Genomic DNA, 24,426 nt, shown 5'->3' with positions numbered 1-24,426 from the left:
ATGCTAGTTTAAGCCAGATACTTGGCATCTCAAGAAGTTCATAAATGTTTGGGCTCAGCATTTTTAAAACATAGTCATTGTCCATGCCGGTTTCAGTTGGATTATTTGTCACAGTTGCTCCGATCAGATCGGTCTCCTCCATTTTGTAGATTATTTACGACTTTTGAATCCACATAAACACATCGGCAACATCCGGCTTACTTTGAGCATGTGTTTTAAACAGTTTAATCCCTTTGTGAATTGTTTTTTTCCTCCATATTCTTGTCCTTTTTTGTTTTTTTATTAAGCAATCAAGGAAGGCTTAAAATACTTTAACAAGATGTATTATGGGAAACTCTGTTGTTGGAGCTGGATTTGTTATAGGGACTCAAAGTCAAACTGTCTCAGCCTTGAGTCTTCTACCACTATACGAAATTGTCATAGACCCCTTTCAAGGAGACATGCTCTTTTCATGTTCATACTTGTATTTTGGGTCACTAACAGAACATGTTTACATGCTTCAAAAAACATTATTTATCTCGTACTGTCCGTATGATTCACTTTGAAACACTTCACTGTAGTGCCAGTCTCTTTACGGTTTGCTCTTAATGACTTGTGAGAAATATTGCAAAGGTAGTTCTCAAGCTGTGATTGAATATACTCAAATGGAGGGCGGTGTTTTCTCATGTGCTTGCATGTGACATAGGAAGGGGAGCCAAATTGTGTTGTTTTCTGGCAGAGGAAGCCCATAAAAACCAGACTGGGTTGTCTTATTTCACATTGTGTGGGTTGGTAGGTACTTCAGATAACCAAGATATGTGCACAAGAACCGAAAAAGTAAGTTTTTCATGATGTCCCCTTTAACGATACCACACTATGTGATTTGTACCATGAGTCATTGCTAATGTTTGTGCCTAAGGTGAAAACAAGGTTTAATTGTTTATATTGACCTACTTGGACAGAACATACACCATGTCCAAAGTGCACTGATGCTGATGCTAGAGCGTGCACAGTTCTGTCTGGAAAAACTTGAGTCAAGAGAACTTTTCCCGACTCATATCCATGATTTAAAAGAAAAACGGAGACTATACTAAATTTACCGTCAATCATTTGTGTACTGCAGCCATTCCATAATGGAAATGTATGGTATGCATGTCTGTAATTCTGCAAAACTGAAACAACACTAATCCATCATGCATCTCCGTTAGTGTGTATCGTGTTCCTTTACGTGGGAGACACAGAGAACATTGGATAGAAAACCGAGAAATTATGATCAATGGGCACACTGTGTCTGCCAGTCGGCACATCACCGAGGTTGTTTGTGGTTGAGTGGGTGGTGGTTTGGGGGGGGGGCTTCCATTGTATGTCAAGTTGGTACATGAACCTTTGTAGATTGAAGGTTTCGCCAACTGTCACTTGGCAATACTTCTTCAGTCTTGGAAGCTAACGTATATGTTGTACTCATGTTTTAATATGCACTATGTGTATTGTACACATGCCACACAAGTAGCCAAGTTTCAATCTAAATTAGTGCCATTACTGCTTTTAAAATTGTACCTTTTTAAAGAATGATGTTTGTTGGTGACTAGCTTATTGTCTTGGAAAAAGAAAGTGCGCAATTCTTAATGACAAAACTCAACGGTATGCTGTAGCAGAGCAATATAGAAGGAGTCTACGTTTCCATGACATAAGAATGCCAGGTCTCTCTTTATGGGATAGGACATTTGGCACAGATTACACAAAATGAGAAGATTACAAATACTAGCTGCTCCAGTAGAGCTATTCTTTAAAGAGGCCCTATTATGCTTTTTGGGGTTCGCCCTTTCATGTAGTGTGCTATATAGGTTTTTGTGCATGTAAATGATTTTCAAAGACTAAAATCCCAAAGTTCCTTACAGAGGGAGTTTATCACCCACAAATCCCCCCCCCCTGCCTGAAATGCCTCCATTGAACTCCTTTGATAACATCTTTAAAATAATGACATCACTATGTAACACTTGCACTTCTTTTAGCTCACACATTGTATGTGATGGGCTAAGGGGCGGGACATCTCCAAGCGGTTGACCAATCCCAGACTGGGTTCTGGTGTCAGACAGAGGGTGAAAAGAGGTGCTGAGTAGGGGCATATAAAACACATGTTAACCTGAAAATGAGCATGAGAGATCCCCTTTAAATGACACATGCTCAAATAATTTAGTGTATAAAATTCAGCTTACACGCTTGACCAAGTAACAAAACATATTGTTAACTATACAGATATACAGTAAATACTGTGGATATGTGTAATGTTCCTCTCGGGCAGCATTTCAAAATAAAATAGAGAAAATAAATAATAGGTTAAAACCTAAACATTTTTTTAGGTTTTGAAAATGTGTGCATCTTAAAAGTGCTTAATTTTAGATAAATAAAATAAAGTGTAGAAGCAGCTTGAGTTTCCCTTTTTCTTTGTTAACCGTTTCACATCATGACTTAACAGTTTCAGACGATTATAGAACAATATCAGTCTTTACACATCATAACAATTGAACAGTTTTAAAGTTTCTCTTTCGTTCCCTCTTATATTGCAGTCCCTGACTCACTTTTTTTTATTCAGTGCGAGAATTGAGCTGGAGCTTGTCCTGCCAGGAGTTTACATCTGGGCTGAAATGGTGTCAGGGCCATTCTCATACACACATGCAGGTGCTCATTGGTTAGCCTGCCCTGGAAAGATATTTTTTTGTTGTGACCTCAGTTCTGACTTGAGAGGGAATGTTTGGTCAAACACTTTGTGTTTTGTCTCATAGTGGCGTTTTGGCACTTTTAATGAGCGCCACGGTCTCTGAACAAATGAGACACACTGGCTCTGTGCTCCCAGTGGGCAGGATTAACATGAATGAGTCCACTCAGGGTTCAAAGCTCTGTTCTCTCTGTCCACTTTCCTCTTCTTGGAGAGCGCCATGTGTAATTATTTGTCTCTCCCTGTATGCCGCTAACACGCCTGTTCACTCTCCTCTCCGCTTCTCTCCCTGTTACGGTAGAGAGAAGGAAGCAGGACCCAAATGCAGATTAAACTGATTATACCTTTATTTCAAGGATATCGAATAGAACTTGGACAGACAGAACACTCACCGAGGACAAGCCAAGACAACCCGACCAGGGTTTCCGTTAGCCGGTAATTACCGGTTTTTAGCTGGTAAAATTGATAAAAAACCGGTAAATTCAAAACCTGACGGTCAAAATGTCTGGTAATAATTAGGGAGGCTCCGATCGATCGGCCGCCGGTCATTATCGGCCGATATTCACTCTTAATAGTTTGATCGGTGCTCTCTATAAAGGCCGATCAGGAGAGCTGGATCTGATCGATATGGACATGAACGCGAGTGAAGTGTAACCGGAGCGAGAGAGAGATCAGATCAGCTGCTGAGTCTGACCGAGACACGCAGCTCTGCAGAATCACCTGAAGCCCCGCCCTCTGTTTAGTGCGCTGCAGGAGCTGCTTAAGAAACTGACTGCTGTGAGAGAGAGGGAGGGAGAGGGGAAAAGAGAGGCTCCGTTTCTCCCGTGTTATTATTCAAAGTTGATGTAAACTTCTGAATAATGTACGTTATCTACTACAAGTAGTTTGTTTGAATGTAATAATTATGTTGTTTGTCGTTTGTGGAATCATTTATTGAAAAATTAATCTGAATTTTTTTCGATCTGTTACGATTATAAACTGAAGCAATATAAAAATGAGCCCCGTGAACTGAGTTTTAAACATCAGCATATCTGCTCATAGTCCGGTAATTACCTGCTAACTGAAACTCTGCTACACAACTATTATTATTATTATTATTGAAATATGACCGGTAAGTTTCAAATTTGTCCGGTAAAATAAAATCTGCCCGGACATTTGACCGTCGAGAAAAAATCCTAGCGGAAACCCTGAACCCGACAAAGAGAGACAGAAAACCCAGAACTTAAATACACCCAGGACTAATCACATAAACACGAGACAGGTGAGGAGGGAGGAGAAAACACATAGGTACCAGGTGAACACAATTGGGTAATCAGAGAGGGAAACCGACAGAAAGCAAACAGGCAGGAAACGGGGGTGAACACTTTACAGGCTTGCGGGCAGGACTCGGTGTCGGAGCTGGTGAGACATGCCTCGGCAGGATCCCCCACGGAAGAGGACCAGGACACGGGATTGGCAGGACCCCCGGCAGGAGAGCAGTCGGCGGGGGCCTCCAACGGCACAGGACAAAGGGTTGGCAGGATCCCCGGCAGGAGAGCAGTCGGCGGGACCCCCAACGAGACAGGACAAGGAGCCGGCAGGAACCCCGGCAGGAGAGCAGACGGCGGGACCCCCAACGGGACAGGACAAAGGGCCGGCAGGACCCCCGGCAGGAGAGCAGTGGGCGGGGCCTCCAACAGCACAGGACAAAGGGTTGGCAGGACCCCCGGCAGGAGAGTAGTCGGCGGGACCTCCAACGAGACAGGACAAGGAGCTGGCAGGACCCCCGGCAGGAGAGTAGACGGCGGGACCCCCAACGGGACAGGACAAAGGGTTGGCAGGACCCCCGGCAGGAGAGTAGTTGGCGGGGCCTCCAACGGCACAGGACTAAGAGTTGGCAGGACCCCCGGCAGGAGAGCAGTCGGCGGGACCTCCAACGAGACAGGACAAGGAGCTGGCAGGCCCCCCGGCAGGAGAGTAGGCGGCGGGACCTCCAACGGGACAGAACACAGGGTTGGCAGGACCCCCGGCAGGAGAGCAGTCGGCGGGACCCCCAACGGGACAGGACATGGAGTTGGCAGGACCCCCGGCAGAAGAGCAGTCTGCGGGACCTCCAACGGCATAGGACATGGGGTTGGCAGGACCCCCGGCAGAAGAGTAGTCTGCGGGACCTCCAACGGCACAGGACCTGGGGTTGGCAGGACCCCCGGCAGAAGAGTAGTCTGCGGGACCTCCAACAGCACTTCAGTAGGGACTTGAGATGGAACTAGAGAAGGGACTAGGAAAGTGACCTGAGGAGGGACTAGGGAAGGGACTAGAGAGGGGACTAGAGGAGAGACTAGAGGAGGGACCAGAGGAGGAACTAGAGAAGGAGACTCGAGAGGGGAACTAGAGAGGGGACTCGAGGAGGGACTAGAGGAGGGAACTCGAGAGGGGACTGGAGAGGGGACTAGAGGAGAGAGGAGGGACTAGAGGAGGAACTAGAGAAGGAGACTCGAGAGGGGAACTAGAGAGGGGACTCGAGGAGGGACTAGAGGAGGGAACTCGAGAGGGGACTGGAGAGGGGACTAGAGGAGAGAGGAGGGACTAGAGGAGGAACTAGAGAAGGGAACTCGAGAGGGGAACTAGAGAGGGGACTCGAGGAGGGACTAAAGGAGGGACTAGAGGAGGGACCAGAGGAGGGACTAAAGGAGGGAACTCGAGGGGGAACTGGAGATGGGACTGTGGCAGCTGGGGCCACATCTGGGTCTGGAACCAAGGCTGCTGGGACTGGGACTGGGGTCGGAATTGAAGCCAGAATCCTGGATGAAAGGTCCGGTTCTGGAGCCGGAAACATGGCTGTAAAGTATGGTTCCGGAGCAGGGACCATGGCTGCTGGGACCGGCACTGGAGCCGGAACTATGGCTGCTGGGCAGGGAACCGGAATCCAAAAGCCTGGCAGGTAAGAATTTCACCAAACTTTGATTCCTCAGTGTAAGGTGGACTGCTTCTGCCAGAGCAGCATCTCGCTGCTGAACCCTGACCGCTCCTATCCATTGATAAGAGCAGGTAGCCAAAGAAAAAGTAAAATCCAATAATTCCTGCTCAAAAGGATCTGCTGGGCCCATATTTGAGGTTGGGTTGTAATGTTACGGTAGAGCGAAGGAAGCAGGACCCAAATGCAGATTAAACTGATTATACCTTTATTTCAAGGATATCGAATAGAACTTGGACAGACAGACCACTCACCGAGGACAAGTCAATACACAAGACAACCCGACAAAGAGAGCCAGAAAACCCAGAACTTAAATACACCCAGGACTAATCACATAAACACGAGACAGGTGAGGAGGGAGGAGAAAACACATAGGTACCAGGTGAACACAATTGGGTAATCAGAGAGGGAAACCGACAGAAAGCAAACAGGCAGGAAACGGGGGTGAACACTTTACAAAATAAAACAGGAAACCCAAAGATAGAAAAGGACAAGAAAAAAACCAACACAGACAAATCCTAACACTCCCTGTATCGCTAACTCTTCTCTTCACTCACTTTCCTCTCCGCTTCTCCCTGCCGCGCTCCTCATCTCTTCTTCTGTGTTTCTCTCCCTGTATCGCTCACTCGTCTCTTTCGCCCCCTGTCGGCGGCGGTTAAAATTGAATCGCCCCCGTCAAAATTGAAATCCCCTATTAATGTATTGATTATAGGTCCGGGTCTGTATAGGTCGGTGTCTGGGTCCGGATATGGACCGCGGTCCGCCTGTTGCCGACCCCTGGTCTAGTGCATGCATGGAACTTAACCAGGTCAAAAAACATTTTTAAATCAATAGTGAGAAGTTTATTCAACCAATGTTGAGCACATTAGGTCAGTTGGGGTTCTATGTAGGTCCAAAGGTTTATAAATGTATGCTTTGGAGATTTATTTCTTACCATTATGACAAGGGATATACTTTCAACTCAAAATCTTCAAATCACACATGCCATCTGTACGTCAAAAGCGAAGAGGGAACAAAATCCATACCTACAGCTCTTCTATAGTGCTTATGGATTCAACATTCGAGTGGGTGGATTCCAAGGGTCCAGTCTTGTAAGTACAGCTTTCTCTCTTCATTCTTGACCTCTTACACATAGGTTGTTTGTGTTGGCGCCACTCCAACAATTAACCTTTAAACCATTTAGAGTTTTAATACATATACAGAAGTGTCTCTGGACCCCCTGACAGTGTGACTCAGACCCCACTTGTAGAATCACTGAAGTTATCTACTACAACATTTTTATACAATCAAGCATTAGTCGATTGAGTATTTTTACTATTAAAACTTGAAGTCACTTTTGCTTATGTATTCGGCTACTTTTATATGTTCAGGACTTTTATTTGTAACCAAAAGCACACTGTAAAAATACTAAATACGTTAGTAAAGGATTTGAATACTTTTCTAAACCCCTGCCTATGCTATGGGATTAGTTTTGTATCATAAAGATAAAGCAACACTTTCTCAGAATAAAGCAAAACTATGAGTTTAAAAGAAAAAAAAAACTGAGTCAAGCAAAATAAAATACATTTAAAAAATAAAGCTATAAGTTGCAAACAAATCATTTGTGTAATCATGTAAACTATAAGTCTTTTTTCTTTGTTTTAAGATAGGTTTTTGTTTGCAGTTCTTGTTTCTTCTTTCTCAATGATCAGACTTTTGCTCTCGCTGCAGCTCTCTCATTTGCGCTCCCTCATTTTTTGTTTTCGATTTTGACACAACCATCCCAGGTGGGCGGGACTTTCAGGGGTGTGTCCCCATTGGCTACTCCATTTTTGAGTGACAGCCCACTACACCACAGATCATACAGTGCAACTCATGCAGCGGAGTCCACTCGGCCACGTTAGTCTACTGGGGAGTTTTCATGAACAAATCTGACTTATCTTATGGATTGCTGTGCATTATACTTGTGTTGTGTAGTTTATACTTTATTCCGACTTTAAATATTTTATTACCTGAACACACGGCTGCTGTTAAATAATTTCCCAATTTGGGATTGATAAAGTGTCTGTCCATCTATTTTATAGATAAAAAAACACATATGTATTTTCAAGCTAAAGGTGACAATACAAACTGTATACTATTATTTTTTCAAAGACATTTCAAAAGCATATATTGCTATTAGGGCTGTCAGTCGATTAAAATATTTAATCGCGATTAATCGCATGATTGTCCATAGTTAATCGCGATTAATCGCAAATTAATCGCACATTTTTTATCTGTTCTAAATGTACCTTAGAGGAATATTTTTCAAGTTTGTAATACTCTTATCAACATATGAGTGGACAAATATGCTTTATGCTAATGTTTATTATCATTTGAACAATGACAAATAATTCTCATGAATATTAAACACAACAACCTCTGAACTTTACAAATATTCGCCTCAATTCAACCTGGAACCTCTCTCATACAATAATACAATACAAAGTGTGTGTGTGTGTGTGTGTGTGTGTGTGTGTGTGTGTGTGTATGTGTGTGTGTGTGTGTGTGTGTGTGTGTGTGTGTGTGTGTGTGTGTGTGTGTGTGTGTGTGTGTGTGTGTGTGTGTGTGTGTGTGTGTGTGTGTGTGTGTGTGTGTGTGTGTGTGTGTGTGTGTGTGTGTGTGTGTGTGTGTGTGTGTGTGTGTGTGTGTGTGGGGGATCGTTGGACGCTGCAATCATGTTGCACACTATCCGTGCTGAGTGTGCTGACTTTTCGTACAATGTCCCACTGTCTGCTTCCTTCATAAAGTCAAGTGCTCGGCGCAGTTGTGGCGAAATATCGCTCCTCTGTTTTCATTTAAACAGCTCCTTATATCCGTTAGCGCAGCTAGCTAGCACCAGATGCTAACAACAACAATGCACGGAAGGTCTCTCTTGCTCGCTCGGGCCACACATACACACACCCTCCCGGTCCTCCCGATGGCCAGTCGGTGCCTACCGGGGGGCGTGGAAGTATGGTCTGCCACAAGCGGGCGGCAGGAGCGGGGCTGTCAGTATCAGCTTGTAGATGGTATTTTAAACTCGATGCGCTCTGAAACTACGGGGCGGCCGAGGAAAAAAAATACACATGCGTTAATCGCGTTAAAATAATTAGTGGCGTTAATTTTTTTTTGCGTTAGCGCGTTAACTTGACAGCCCTAATTGCTATGTTTAGGACAAACAATTAAAGACTGTTTTAATATAACAATTTCTACAATATAAAAGTATCATACTATATAGGACTACCAAAACAATCGTAACCACTGGATTTTCCAAATTAGAAAACAGAAGGCGACTTATCAGAATGTTTCCATTACAGGTCTTTGGAATGCGTCAGTCTTCTCTTACAGTGTAATTGTTAGTGATAATTTCATGGCCATTATGGACATGAGGAATAATTTACAGCAGCCAAGACCTTTCAACGTAAGTATGTGAGTATGTCTTAAAATGAACTTGACAACCCTAACCCTAATATTACTAAACAGCTGGATATGTAATAACATATCATGTAAATAAACTACATACAAATGTAGTATGATTGATATGTCTGTTTTGTGTCAATTTAAGATTTATTTCCAAACATTGACCATTAGTTTGTATTTGGTGCTCTCACTACATAGCAAACTGAATGCAGTCACTTTGAAGTAATTCTATCTGATCAATTAAAAGTATAATGATTGTTGTCAGGACCTGTACACCTGTTTATCTTCTGACTCAGGTGTATAACAGTTCTGCTGTTTAATCTCAAAGTAAAAGATAAAAGGCAAGCCTATTTTAACTAGACCTTCCATTATATTGGACTGTATGCACACACACACACACACACACACACACACACACACACACACACACACACACACACACACACACACACACACACACACACACACACACACACACACACACACACACACACACACACACACACACACACACACACACACACACACACACACACACACACACACACACACACACACACACACACACACACACACACACACACACACACACATCTGGCAGCCAATTCTTCATTATGCCCAGCCAGGCGGGGAACTCAGCCAGCTTGGATTGTTTTCTGCTCCCTGAAACGCGGGCCTGGTGTCACTCACTGACATATCCTGCAAAACGTGTCCACAACAGACAGAGCTCCCAATAGATTTTGTGAATATCTCTTTTGCATTTGCTTAAGAAAAAATACTGCATTAATATTCATGCATTGATGCATCACTGAGAGTTTGTTTTACCTCTGCTCCTGGCAGCCGCCAATACACACACGGTACAGCTCACGCACTGAATAAGCACGTTCGTGATAGTTGTTTAGAAAACATTCAAAATAATATCCACCGATGCCTCTTGACAGCTGCCTGAGCCAAGGCCATTTTATTCAATTTGCATCCGTCATCCAATCTTTCACAGTGCTTTCTTGGAAAAGGTACCATGGGATCTTTTAGCTGGATGTAAGAACGAACCTCTTGAGGAACATTTGGCACAATCAATCTCGTTATTAATTAATCATAATATTTTCTTTGGTCACCACAGATGGAAGCCCTTACTCGGGGCTGGAACTTCCATTATCAAATGACGATAGCTGGGTTGACCTATTGGCGTGCGTACTGTACACGTGTGTGTAGCTGAGCTAAGCTGTGTGCTTCTGAGTTTGTTCGTCACAGATGTCAGAACAAATGAATCACTCATGGAAGCCTTGTTCCCCCGTCCAAACATAACCGATGTGCTAGTGATGTGAATTATTTGACGTTTCATCGCTAAAAGGTTCAAAACAAAGTGAAATAGCAGAGAGAAACCATGAAAGCATTTTGAAGGGCCTTGAGGGCTGTTACATGTTAATCGATTCGCTTGGAAAATTGAAGACAGTAATATTATCCATTGAATAAGTCAAGTTCAATAACACAGTTTGGTGGATGTCAGTTTCATGTGGGTTACTTTTACGTCCAAACCTCTGTCAAACAACTGTGGACTACAAGGAGTTCTCTATGGAGCTAAATCTGGGCCAAGGGTTTTGATTATTTGAAAATAAATTCTAACTGAAAGTTCAAGTTTTTATGTAAAAAAACTAAAACAAGTGTATAACCTCTTTTTGGAGGTTGAATATTTAAAATTGTACACTTTATATATTTTTTTGTAATTCTAGCTTTTTTTTATATGCAGATTTTATGTTTTCTTTTTCAGGACAGTATAATAAAGAACATAAGGTCCTTCCTCAAACATGTGGCCTTAAGGCAGTGGTTCTCAAAGTGGGGGGCGCAGAGGCATGCCAGGGGGGGAGCGAGAGACCAGGAGGAAAAAAAGATTATAACAACAACAAAAAAAGATGAAAAAAAAAATCATAATTTGAAAAAGTATTGATTCGAAAATAATATGATGCAGTACAGTACTATTACGTCTGGGTCTCTGTGTTTCATTAAATCTCAGCTCTGTGTGTGTGTGGAACGAGCCATTTTGTGTGCGCGAGAGAGAGCGCACCGGTACCGTTGATCGTTGTTGTTAGCTTCTGGTGCTAGCGAGCTACGCTAACGGATATAAGGAGTTCTTTCAACAACAAAGTGGAGGAGAGTCCTCTCCTGTCAGACTGAGAGACTCAGTGAGCTAAAGGACTCTCTCAGTGTTATCTCAGTGGGTCTCAAACGTTTTGGTCACCATTAAAGTAAACAATTATTTCCGAGGCACACATTTATATGATCATTATTGTTTTAAAAAAATAAGAGAATAAATGAAAAACAGCTATGAAATACTATATGACAGTAAAACAAGAATACAGTTTAAAAGGGTGATTTGTAAAATATCCATAAAGAAAAAGTAAATATGTTAACAGTTCTGTTTCATATGGGTGTTGAGAGATGTATCCATAGATCTCTTCATGTTGCTCTCAAAGTGCACCAGATTGATGCTTTTAACTTCAATATTGAAAAAAATATCTTCCTGGGGGAACTTGCCCCTGGACCCCCCTATGTGAGGTCCACACACCACCGATAAAAAATAGCACTTTACCCCTGCTTACACCTATATGCCGTGAGCTGATTATCGTGCCTTCATTGTAACAGTCGCGGGAACACTGTATATTTGCGTGGGGAGTGTTGCAGTAGAAAATTCCACTGTAGTGACCGGTACATTAATGGGAAACCCTAAATGTTTGAGCACCCTCTATGAAACGTCAAGCTACCCCACAGAACCCCCAAAATAAATCTCTGGCGCCGCCACTGAGCCTGACTATTTGTGTTGGGGGGGCCCGACTTTTTTTTTTCTCCAAAGGGGGGGCCTGACAGAAAAAGTTTGAGAACCACTGCCTTAAGGTAACACATGAATATGACTCAAAACCTTCTATATGCAGTATTCCAGTTTTAAACCAACTATACAAACAAAGTTCTGTAAGAGCTGACTTGGTACAACTTTATTTTCTTTCACATAAAAGAAATCTAAAAGTAATCGTTCTGCTTATAAATATTATATCTGCATTGCATTAGCTGACCTTGCACACTACTGGACCCATTAGCTCAATCTTTATTTTGCTCTTTATGACTGATTGTATTTTTGAAAAACAATTTTGTTGACTGTTTTATACCTTCATTGACTGCCGACTACTCAACATAACCGACCAGTAGATAAAGGCAAATCCGAACAAAAGGCTAAAAACCCGCCGCTAGTTTGATGCAGGCCACATATTTGCCCTTATCGTCAAAAACAGACATCCATAGAAAATTAGCTTTTAAAAATACTTTTCTGTGGTTAACTCATCCAACAAAAAATGCAATATGTTTAGAAAGCATTTTACATCTGAATCCTCTTAAGTTTCCGTATTGCTGGTATAACTTGGTGAAACATCTAAAGTAGGACTCAACATACAGTCACATGGGCTCAGCTCTGTGCTGGTAAAGCTTTATTCCCCTAAGGTCCAGTTATAGAAAAGAACAGGTCAACAGTGCATAGTCACTCCCAATGTAATGCTATTGTTTCTGACATTATTGGTCCCAACCCAAAGTAGGTTGGGGAACCTTTCAAGAGTCGATTTGGCATATCCTGTTTAAATTAGCCTACATTTACAAAACGATTTTAAAGAGGTCAAAAGGCCAAAGTGGCTCCTCCTTGCATTGGTACTTTAGTGAACTTTTGTCCATGGTTTTCCTGTAAGTGTGAGTTGTGCTACTATTAATCTTAATCAAAGTCCCTAAATGACCTTCTAAAGTGAATGAAGTGGTCTTCTGTCAGTTTGAGTAACATTCAGGCCCACAGCTAAGCATAAAAAACCAGAGTCATTTTGAAATGTAAACCTTTTATTCGGCTTTGTATCTGAGAAACAACACCAGCGATCATACGATGGCTTAAGATGCCCTCACGAATGGCCAGATGTTGCTATGATCACAGCCGAATTTGAACATTTCCTTTATCGTGTATCCATCCGGTTGTTTTATTGCACAACAAAATCATGTAAACATATTATGTAAATAACCCAATTTGGGTTCTGTGAAACTAAAAAGGATATAATATATTATTTTGAAGGAGAGTTGACAGGAAGTTGTTGTTGCTATGGAAACAACATTACAGAGAAAACGTAATATTTTCTACATATAAAGTAAAGAACAAAGTCTGAAGATATCAGTGCAGTATCATAGTACTGTAACATAATTGTTTTTGGTACTTTCATTGCAGTTGTATGTCTTAAATGTAATGTAAATGTTGCCTTTGTGTGTGGTTCGGGGCCATCTTCGTGCGAAATTCACAATTCCATATTCGTGTGTCCATCGGGTGTCAATTTCGGGACAGTGTGACAGGGGCTTTAAGCAGAGGCAGAACATATACAGCATAATTTGGCAATGTTCTAAAGATCATTTGTATTTATTACAGGGATCACCAAGCTGCTCGGATTCATTGACAAGTATTTAATAACAAATACTTTTTGGGCTAAACCCAACTTGACCCAAATGAACTGGGCCTTCTCAAATGCAAGGGAATTCTTCCAGAACAAACAAAGCTTCAAATGACAGTGTTTAGTGGTTGAAGAGCATCTAAAGAGCATTTGTTAGTTAGTTGGTGTACTCTTAATTAAAGAACTGTTAATGTCAGTTAAATAATAATTGACAATATTGTGAGTTTAATGGAATCTATGGAGTATTTATTTTTAATGTTTCTAGTCTATTGAGTGATAGAATAGTGAATATAATGGTAGTTCATCATCAATCTTTGAACATTGGTCCTGACACACCACATTTAAATGTTGGGTCCCAAGGTAAAAAATAAAGTAAAAGTTTTTATTTTATGGTTTGTTTATCACTTTGAGTGGTTGAGGCCCTGCAGAGAAGAGACCTCCGTAAAACCAACACATCTTTATATGATATGCCTGTCTGTTTATGAACCCGGCAAGATGGAAAATATATAAAACTACAGGTTTTTAAGCGTTCCAACTCACACGTGGCAGTGGTTCAGTGATTGTTTCCAACAAACTTGATGTGCTTAATGATGCGTGGACAACAATAAGGCATATCTCCACTTATTTTTTCCTCCTTTGAATGCATTCTGCGGGGGGAAAGAGAGAGAGAGAGGAGTACAACTTTTCCATATGAGAGAGATGGAGGAGATGTGCTGAGTTCATGGAGCAGAGGGACCTGCTGGTAAATCATCTGAATTCAAACTGCGAGTATGAACAAATAGGTAGGTACTAGTTAGGGTTAGGTTTGATATACCATCTAATATACTATATTTAGGGTTAACCTTACCCGGCTATATACTGCAGTACTCAATCAACAATGCAGAAATTGTGCATAGTGCATTTGTGCTAAGATAAAAGCCCAAGGGAAATGTAGGTTGAGGGGGGCACACAAATTCAATGGACATTAGTGTCCCCTGGGAGGGGCAAAGTTATTTGACAATATTTGACCTTGAGCAAAACATTTGTGCAAAGCTTGGGGTTGAGTCTGATTCAGAACACAGAGAGACAGAGAAAACAATAGCACGGAATAATATCATATATTAGGTTGGTTTGTCCATGAGCTAACAGCTAGCAGCTTTACAGTTTGTGCTTTGGCCAACACAGTCTCACTCCCAGATAGTCCAACAGCGACGCTTGTTCAGGGTCCTTTGGCGTGCAGTTGTGACGCGCCGAGTCTCCTTCAGCTTCATAAACGAGATGGGTCTGGCTGCAAGGAGGCGGATCCTATAGGGGCGTTTCCTATAGGGGCGTTTCCTAACTTTTTTTATCCAATAGCAACTTAAGGGATTCCAGCTGCTTTTATAAATCCTCGCAGAAGAAGTCATTGTTCTAGTGATGGGAATTCCGGCTCTTCTTGGTGAGCCGGATCATTTGGCTCACCAAGAAGAGCCGGCTCTTTCGGCTCCCAAAGGGCTCTTCAGTTTACCACATATTATACCTTTTAATTAAATCAAATGTAGCTCTGTTTTGACTAATGATTTATATGTGTACACATATATCACTTAAATTATTCAAGACATCCTTTGTACTAAAGTATTCAAAAGTAAAAATTACATGTTTAATATAAATTATTTGCTGTGGCCAATTGTTTTCATTGCATTTACAGACCCGTGTAACTCTCTGATACCACCCAATGAATGCATTGACTTGCTTGTAGAACCACGCTACACAAAACAAATGGCAACACCTATAAAAACTATTTTAAAAAAGGGGCTACTGTATCAACCTATATAAAGTATATAAGTATAGTTTTTCTCCCTGCAGGAGAGGGGAGCGTGCTTTGAGATCAACTGCTAGGCTGCAGCGGGGAGAAGAGGGGGACAAAAAGAGATCTCCGTCCTCCGTGTTTTATTCTTATAGAAGTAAGAAGATAAGTAATGGGTCAGAAACCCTCCTTTTTACGCAGCGGTCCAGACATAGACATCATAGCTACGGCGACACATATTCAGTTGCCAGTTACTTTTGGCATTAGGGCAGGGATATCTTTCAAGGTTTGACATATTGAATCGTGCTACTTTTAAAGCAAGCAATGATGTTTTCAAATCTGTAATCAAAAAGCTCCTCAAAAACACTATAGAAGCAGTTCCTGCCGTTGAATCGTGCTATTTTTAAAGCAAGCAACGATGTTTTCAAATCTGTAATCAAAAAGCTCCTCAAAAACACTATAGAAGCAGTTCCTGCCGTTGTTACGTTAGTTCAAACAGTAACAACGGACTACTTTTCTTAGCGGATGCATGTCAATTTAAATCAATACATAAAACTATTTTTTAAATCAATAAAATATTTTTCTAAATCCATAAAAGCATTTCAATTATTATTGGGAGTCATGTCGTTACTTTGTTGAGACTGTGGCCATGTGTAATAAGCGGGATAATGTCCACATTGCACATTGCATAATGTGCCTTCATGCCGATCTAGATCCCTCCGCAAAAACAAAACAAAAAACGGCTCGTTCGCGGGCGAGAGCCGGCTCCCGTCGTTCACTATAGGAAACGCCCCTATAGTAAACGCCCCTATAGGAAACGCCCCTATAGGAAACGCCTCCTTGCTGCGGTCTGCAGCCAGACTCTATTGTCATAAACGGACGCAAAGAGCTTTCAACAATGTATTCCCATCGGCGGCGGTATTTGATGCTCAGGGAAGCACCGCATCGGTCCATGTCGGCGGCAGTTAAAGGCAATGTAATCCATTCCTATTGGATAACGGAGAATTTTACACCCGGAAGTAAGTATTCTCCTTACTGTCGATTGATTTTACAGTGATATCTGCACTATTCATCAACTAAAAAAGTATACTACATCGATTGGTTTAAATTGTGTACAATGCTTTTGTATTTTTCCCCTTCGATTCGGAAAAACAAATATTTTTTCGGAGTTCAGGATTTTATTTAACCAGGATAGGTCTCATTGAGATTAAAAATCTCTTTTTCAAGAGAGTCCTGGCCCAAGAATGGTAACAGCACAGTTTTACAGTTACAGACAATTAACCTGTTAAGTTTAATAGGTTAATATTTAAGAACCTATTAACGTGTTATACCAGATTAACGGGAATAATCTCAGCTAACTGACGATACAAACCATTTTTACCAAAACAAAACACAAGTCTCATAAGAAGCATCTATCTAAGCATCTAGTCTACGCGTGGTCAGGGAAGACCATCCAACACGAGTGTATAGATTGCAGTGGTGCGTCAAGGATCTGAGGTTTGTGATGAATCTCAGTGCACCGTGGTAGACGGTGTCCAGCGAGTGAAGGCACTGAGAAGATGCATTCATATAAACCACATCTCCATAATCCAGCACAGACAGAAAGGTTGCAGACACTAGTCTCTTTTTGGCCTCATAGGAAAAACAAGACTTGTTTCTAATGAAAAAACCTAATTGTATTCTTAATTTTTTTCAAGAGTTCCACAATGTGTGGCTTAAAAGAAAGCAAATTGTCAATTATAATTCCAAGATACTTATACTGCAACACAGATGCAATCTCCGTCCCCTGTAAGGTGGTGATAGGAGGAAGGTTCAAAACCTTGGGTTTTCCTTTCGAGAACATCATTAGCTTTGTCTTGGCAGCATTCAAAACAAGTTTCAAATCACACATGTTGGATTGTACAATGTTAAAAGCATTCTGGAGCTGACAAAGAGCCTGCTTCGGGGTGGACGCAGAACAATAAATAACTATATGATCAGCATAAAAATGCAAATTTGCATTCAAAACATTGTTATTAAGACTGTTAATGTAAATAATAAATAACAATGGTCCTAAAACAGATCCCTGTGGCACACCCTTGGATACCTGAAGAGATGTTGAAGTTAAGCCTTCTGCCCGCACACACTGTGATCTGCATGAAAGATAGTTCTCGAACCAACAGACAGCCTTACCTGAAAGACCGATACTAACAAGTCTTTGTAACAGTAAGGCATGATCCACTGTGTCAAAAGCCGTTGACAAGTCAATAAAAAGTGCTGCGCAATGCTCTCTATTGTCTAAGAAGTAAATAAGATAATTTACTACTTTTAAGGCAGCTGTTGTAGTGCTGTGTTTTTTCCTATAACCAGATTGAAACTCAGATAAAATATAATTTATTGATAAAAACTCCTTCAGTTGGAAATTGACCAGTGATTCCAGTACTTTATTTAAAACACATCATTTGGAGATGGGTCTGTAGGTGTTTAGGTGAGTGGGGTCACCCCCTTTTAACAGTGGGAGAACAAAAGCAGATTTCCAAATAAGGGGAATTTCGTTTGTCTCCAAGGACAGATTCAAAAGATAAGCCAACATCTATAAAATCAGCTGCTAACTTTAAAAAGTACGGCTCCAGGTTGTCAGGACCTGCTGATTTTCTTGGTTCCAAACTTTTCAGGGCTTTATCAGGGCTCTGAGACTGTTACTGGAATAAAATTAAACGGTTCACCCTCCCAGATACCACCGTCAGAGCGATCAGTGGCTCCTTGAGCTATGTTCTGCGAGGATGGCAGAAGACACTCCAAAGGACCCTGTCCCTGACCAAGCGTCGCTATTGGACTATCGGAGAGTGAGACTGTGTTGGTTTGACGGTGGTAAGTGGTTCAGCAGTCAATTTGTACTACTTGCATAAAACATAAATTATGATTAGAACATTTTTTACTTGACTGTTGGATAGCTGGCTCTCATGACTAGGTTAAGCATCCTCCTGACCAGTGTTCAAATTACCCATTTGCTTTCGGGGGAGCCCTATTTATTTATTTTTTTGGCAATCATATAGGCAGACCTGAAAGATGTATATGTTTCCTGCATTAGATCAATATTGATTGCCAATAGGCCTACCTTATTTGGTAGTACATATTTTTTCTCATCTCCGAAATCTCAATCGCTTTTTCGTGTGCCTGGTTCTTAGTGCTTATAAATCTTTTTCCGCAGGTTATTCTGTTGATCACAGCTGACTTTTCCCTGAATCCATTCTTGTGAAAGGTGCACAAATGTGGATTTGTTTGCAAGCGGCAGGTTGATCAATATACTTTTTGCCTCTTTGCAAATCCAATGAAAAGCCATAGATAACTTTCATTCCACTTACTCCATATTTTCTGTGTCCAGTTAAAAGGCAGGTCAAGGGCATCGTCAGGAAAGGTTCGCTAGCGCAGGTGGCGCCGGCGGCTGTGGCCGTTGTGCATTTACCTTGTTCTGACCATCCATTTTTTTTCAAAAATGACCTGTAGTACTCAAAGCCCATTTGTCTGATAGCCCAGACAAATATAGAGTATGAAAAATATAATCTTGGTGTCATTCTGCATGATAATCGTCCTAGTTTGATTTGTTTGCTGCATAAAGAGAAATACATTACTCTGTTTTCAGAGTAATCTGCATTTGGTTGTACCTGTAAATCAGCTTTTATTCGACTTTTAGGGTTTTAGAATAATGGGCCATCAGAACAAAAGGCTGTCCCCTGCCAACTATCCATGGTAGTATTCCTCATCTTATTTTGTTAGCACAGATGACATACCTTAACATCCCTAGAGAAAGGAGTAGTGGCCCTCATCAGTCTTTGGTACACAACAAATTATCTGGCTTGTCTTTCTTTACATAGACAAACTGCAGAGAGAAATTATGCACTTCAAAAAGTATGCATTTCTCGACATATACACGCCTGCCTCATATACTGTTACATAAAGTTAATGTACTTTAAAACAAAGAAATAACCGTGCAGAGTAAATCGTTTTTTTGGCTTAACATTAATGGTACAAAATCGGCCTAAATGATAGCCTAAAAAATAAAGTTATTTCGTGATTATTTACATTTCTTTCAACCCACTCATTATTCATAGTTTATGACGATAAAAAACTGAATGCAAACTTCAGCGTTTCCGTTTGAGGAAATATTAATACAAAAACTTGTAACCTTGCCTTCTTACAGTGCAGACGATTTTCTGCTTGCTCTTGCCTCTGCTTACTTTTTTATGCTCTTTTTCTATTTTTCTTTTCTGAAAACTTCGAGCAGCGGCTCCTGGACATTAACCTATCACTGGGACAGTTATTCTTCGTAAATAGACGGAGGGTTTCAGCCATATTTCAATATTTTTACGACGACCTCAGTCTTACAGTAGCGTGGCCTAACAACAGCTAAAGCCTGGTAGCCTACTGCATGCTATTTAGCTTAAGCTAGTTAGCAGCAAAACGCCTCCGTTCTCTACAGATGACTTCCACAAACTTCTACAGAAGATGGCCGTGTTGGAAATGAAAATGCAACGGTTGGAAGTTAACGTGGAATTGAATGGACTAGGTTGGAATGACACCACTTTACCAGTGTTGCAAAAGAATGGACAAAGGCATGCTAACTCAAAGCTAGTTAGCAGCTACAAGAATTCCAAGAACAGGAGGGCTGTGTACCGGGTAATAAATCTACAAGTGGTAGTCCTCCCTCGAACTCTCTGGGTGCAAGGCCGAAGAGTAAATCATTTCCATGGGATTTGGGAGGACGAACAACAGGCAGAGCCCAGCGCTCTGAAATCTGTGATGCGACCGGCTGGCCTGCATTATTATCGCCCAGGAAGAGCGCCTCTTCAACCCCTGTTCCTACTAGGAAACAGTCGTGTACAGCTGCTAAAGGGAGAACTACAAAAAATCCTCCTAAACCACTGAGTGTTGTAAGGAAATATTTGTATGTATTCATGCAAACTGTGAAGAAGCTTGAAAATGATTTGTGTAGAAAACTGGGCTGGTTTTGGGCCTGCTAACATGTGGTTTTTAGAGGACACAGGAAGAGGGGGAAGGTCAGGAGTTAACATACAGTCATCCCTGATGTGGGGTGTTGATGATAATTTGGGCAGCCAATCACTGGTCTGGAAGGGAGGCGCAGATAACTCCTCCTTGGGTCAGCGAGGGATATAGACAGAAACCCCGCTGTGTTCGGCCTCTTTCTTTCTCCTCTGGCTGGCTGGCTGGCTGGCTGGCTGGCTGGCTGGCTCACGTGAGTATCAGGTAAATGTGGGATCCCACAGAACTGTATGTAATTTGTACTGTATTGATTGTACTTGATTGTATTGCATTGTATATTACCATTAAAGTGGATTATTGTTTAACGGTTCCTTGTATGATCTGGATTCCCTTCCTGTAAGATAATGGCTTGTGGAGGGACGCGAGGAGATTTGGAAATGCGGCCTAATTAACATTTATATCTCCTAACAAATGGTGACTCGACGCTGAATAAACATGAGCTGTGGAAGGATTCAGAGGACCACACTGGGTCGGGAACAAGCACTTTTAGACGCCTCGGACAATAGCAGGGCCCTGTGGGATTGTCTGTAGGCGTTTCAGAGTGTTTTTGAAGTTTGAATGGAGTATACAATGCATCTTTTTTACCATGTTAGGAAAGTTATATATAACACGTGAACGTTGATCGCCAGGTATAGAGAGTCCTGCGTAACGAGAAATTAGAGCAGTTTAGCGTGGATCTTCAGGTAGTTTAGTCCTGAAGTGGCGTAGGAGCGGTGCAGTTCGTGGGATGTGCGGTGTGAGTCCCACACGGCGAAACCTGGATGATCGATATTTCAGATCGATCCGCCGTTTATAACTGGGGGTAAAATAGCAGTCTGAGACCGAATAAGCGAAAGTGTCAGTGGACTGTTATCTGTTAAATCCTTGGGAGAGAGCGCTAACGTCACCTACATTGTGACGAGACCGGCTCCCGTTTCCCTTGTCTGTAAAAATTAATTTGAAAGGCTGACGTAAACATAACGTTGATCGCAAGGTAGGCAGAGAGTCCTGCGTGACGACATATGTAGCACGTTATCAAGCCGGACAAAATGTACGGGGAATAAATCTGTGTGATTTTTACCTGAATAATCTGTGTGACCGATTGTCTGTGATAATCAGACATTCGCTCAGAAGAGTGAAGCTCATTTGTGCTCTGCTGCTGCCATCTAGTGGCTGAAAGGGGGGGAAGCACGTTAATTAAGTCAGATAAATAAAAGCGAAGTCAATATATTGCGTATATTTAAAGAAATGAGCTGTCTGTAGGTTGTCATTGTTGATTAGTAAAGACCTTGTTGTATGTTGGTAAATGTAATGGTACAAAAGACAGGGGTACTTATGCCCGCTTCGGTTTTCAATGTCCGCCATCACGTTAAAACAGAGGATTGGTGGCATTTTCAGTTCATTGCTTGCTTCCACACGCCTTCCCCCTCCTTGTCTTTTTCACGACTATAGTTAATGCATTAGAACGATTGTCAACTTGCCGTGTTTCTAGAAACACGGCTGTTCCGGAACGGCCTTTCAAAATAAAAGCCAAAGGCCGCTGTTCGCCAGAGATGCCTTCACAATAAAACAGCAATTTGCTTAACAATATATTTAACTTATATTACATATTGATTTTAATTCATTACAGAATCTAACCTGCTTGTAACACAACTTTGATCAAAATAATAGGATAAGCAAGTGGTTAAAGGGGGTTTCCTGTCTGGCTCATTTGATTTAGAACTGAAGTAAGGGAGAATAGTGTTTTATGAGTCATTCCTCATGGTTTATAAAGATAAATCATCAGTTTGTCTGGACTTTGATATAGAGATAGGATCATGGTGGAGAAGGAAGACCTTTTTTTGGTTTCAAATTAAAGAAGAGTTTAAGGATGAAGTAAGCAGGACTTCAACTGGCCAAAAGACATTTTAAAGTTTAATATTCTTGGTTAGCAAACAAGACATCTGATTATTATGTCACACATGATAATCTTGCTATAGAAACTAGCTTAAAATATTGGAGAAAATATGTGGATGTTCTTTCGTAGTGTGTGGAATATGTGATGCTGGAAACATGTACGTTTTTCAATGTATAGGAGAAAATGGTTTCCTGAAAGAGTTATGTTGGGTAAATATGTAGCAATGGATGAAACAATTTTTAGAGTGAGTTTTTTGTAATATCATTTGTAGACATCAATTAGGTTGTTTAGATGGCATTTAACAATTAAGACAGATAGTATGATTACAAAGAGTCAGAGTGGAAAGGGTTGGATTTATTTAACCTCAGTGTGCTAGATTTTTTATAGGTAATGCGTCCCGAGACCTGGACTCCCCCTCTGAGTTAGAAAAGGCTATGATCCCGACCCTCCAAGCAGACAAAAGACCTAACCCAACAGGAAACTCCTCCTTCTCCATCGAACAGACAGAGAACCAGAGCTGAAACGACAACAACAAGACTGCAGCCAGAACTATCTCCACCTGTGGCATCCAGAACCAAACAGCATGCTGACGGGCAGAGATCTACGCTCATCAGTCCCTCAGACAGGACCATGAAGTTCCAAGCTGAGCACAAGAGCAAAGTGTGGGAGATGAGAGCAGAATCTGCCCTCCATAAAAACAGCAGAGAGACTGTAAAGGAGGGGATAAAATGTAAAGCAGTGCAAGAACATTGGCATGAGGGCGCATGCAGATGTAACTGGGCCAATGGCTGACAGCGGATGAAGTTACAGCTGATGGACTGAAGAGAACACAGAATCAGAGGAGTTGGCATGGTCGATTAGAAGTGAGGAGGCCGGGGTCACGGCTTGAGAAAACCAGAGGAGGAGAAAAGGAAAACGGGAATGAGTGAGTTTGCACATAAACACACTTATTCACAAAACGCACATTTAAAGCATAAATACGTAAAGGCAGAAAGATTTATTAAATTAAAAATAGCAGTAAACTATTAGAGTAAAATGAGAACACACTGAGGGTTCAGAATACAACCATATTCTTCAATCTTTTCATCAGGTTAACAAAATATTCTTTGACATTTTTATTCACGTGTGAATAAAGTAGTGGGATAGTTTTAGGAACCACTCTATAAGACAAATCTTTATCTGTATGGATAATGTTAAAGGGAGAGCTGGTGCCAAGCCAGATATAGTATTCCAATCTAAATAATTGATTTCACCATTGTAGCATAGTTATTACCATAGGAAATATGAAATGACTTCTGTTTTTAAATCCTTGATAAAGGAGGGAGGAATGGTTGCATGTTCGGACATCCAGGGTTCCACACACTGCTAAAGAGTTTAACATTGGTTTTTAGGTGGACCAGAATGGATGACATGTGGTTGTTATACCATTGTTATCGTGAACAAAACATAAATAAGGACATAGTATCTGCTTGAAGATGAATGGATTTCATATCCTAGAGGGGATTAGTTATTGTGAAGACTCCACAAGGTATCTACTAATGTATTGTAAAGAACTTGAATTGACTTGATAAATAAGTGAAGATAAGAAGATGTATGGACCATAAATTAGTCAATTGGTAAAAAAAAATAGCGGAAAAGAGGGGAACTATTAAAGGGAAGTGAAAAATCAGTCTAATACACACTGATAAAAAAAAAGGGGGGGGCATGAAGGAAGTATGCACTGGATTTTTTATTCGTGTGTGAATTTGGTAGTGTTTTAATTTGTTACAGTATTGATCAGTTCAAAGGGAGAGTTTTAGTAACAGCTCTATAAGATCAGATACATATTTATTTATATAGGTCATGTTGAAGGGAAAGCTGGTTCTAAACAAAATATAGTATTTCAATTTGAGGTACTGGTTTCATGTTCAGACACCCAGAGTTCCACGCACTGTGAAAGAGGGTAACATTGTTCTTTAAGTGCACCAGAATTGAAGATAAATTGATAGAATGAGTTATGGAATAAATAGCAGATCTTTACAGATCCTAGTAATGTTTTGGCACAAGATAGTGATGTAACATGTTTCTGAAATAGATCTATTAGTCATTTTAATACTAATTAGGTGTAAATGAATTGCAGTAATAGTAATAGTACAATAAGGAAGTGACATTTTTTTGGCTAGACACTTTTCAGGGAATGTGGGAAACAGCAAGGAGGGGTTGGAGATATCTTGAACA

Source organism: Pseudochaenichthys georgianus, chromosome 21, assembly GCF_902827115.2.
Source record: "Pseudochaenichthys georgianus chromosome 21, fPseGeo1.2, whole genome shotgun sequence".
NCBI classification, from domain to species: Eukaryota; Metazoa; Chordata; class Actinopteri; order Perciformes; family Channichthyidae; genus Pseudochaenichthys; species Pseudochaenichthys georgianus.
The sequence above is the reverse complement of the archived record's forward strand: the minus strand, read 5'-3'. Positions refer to the sequence as shown.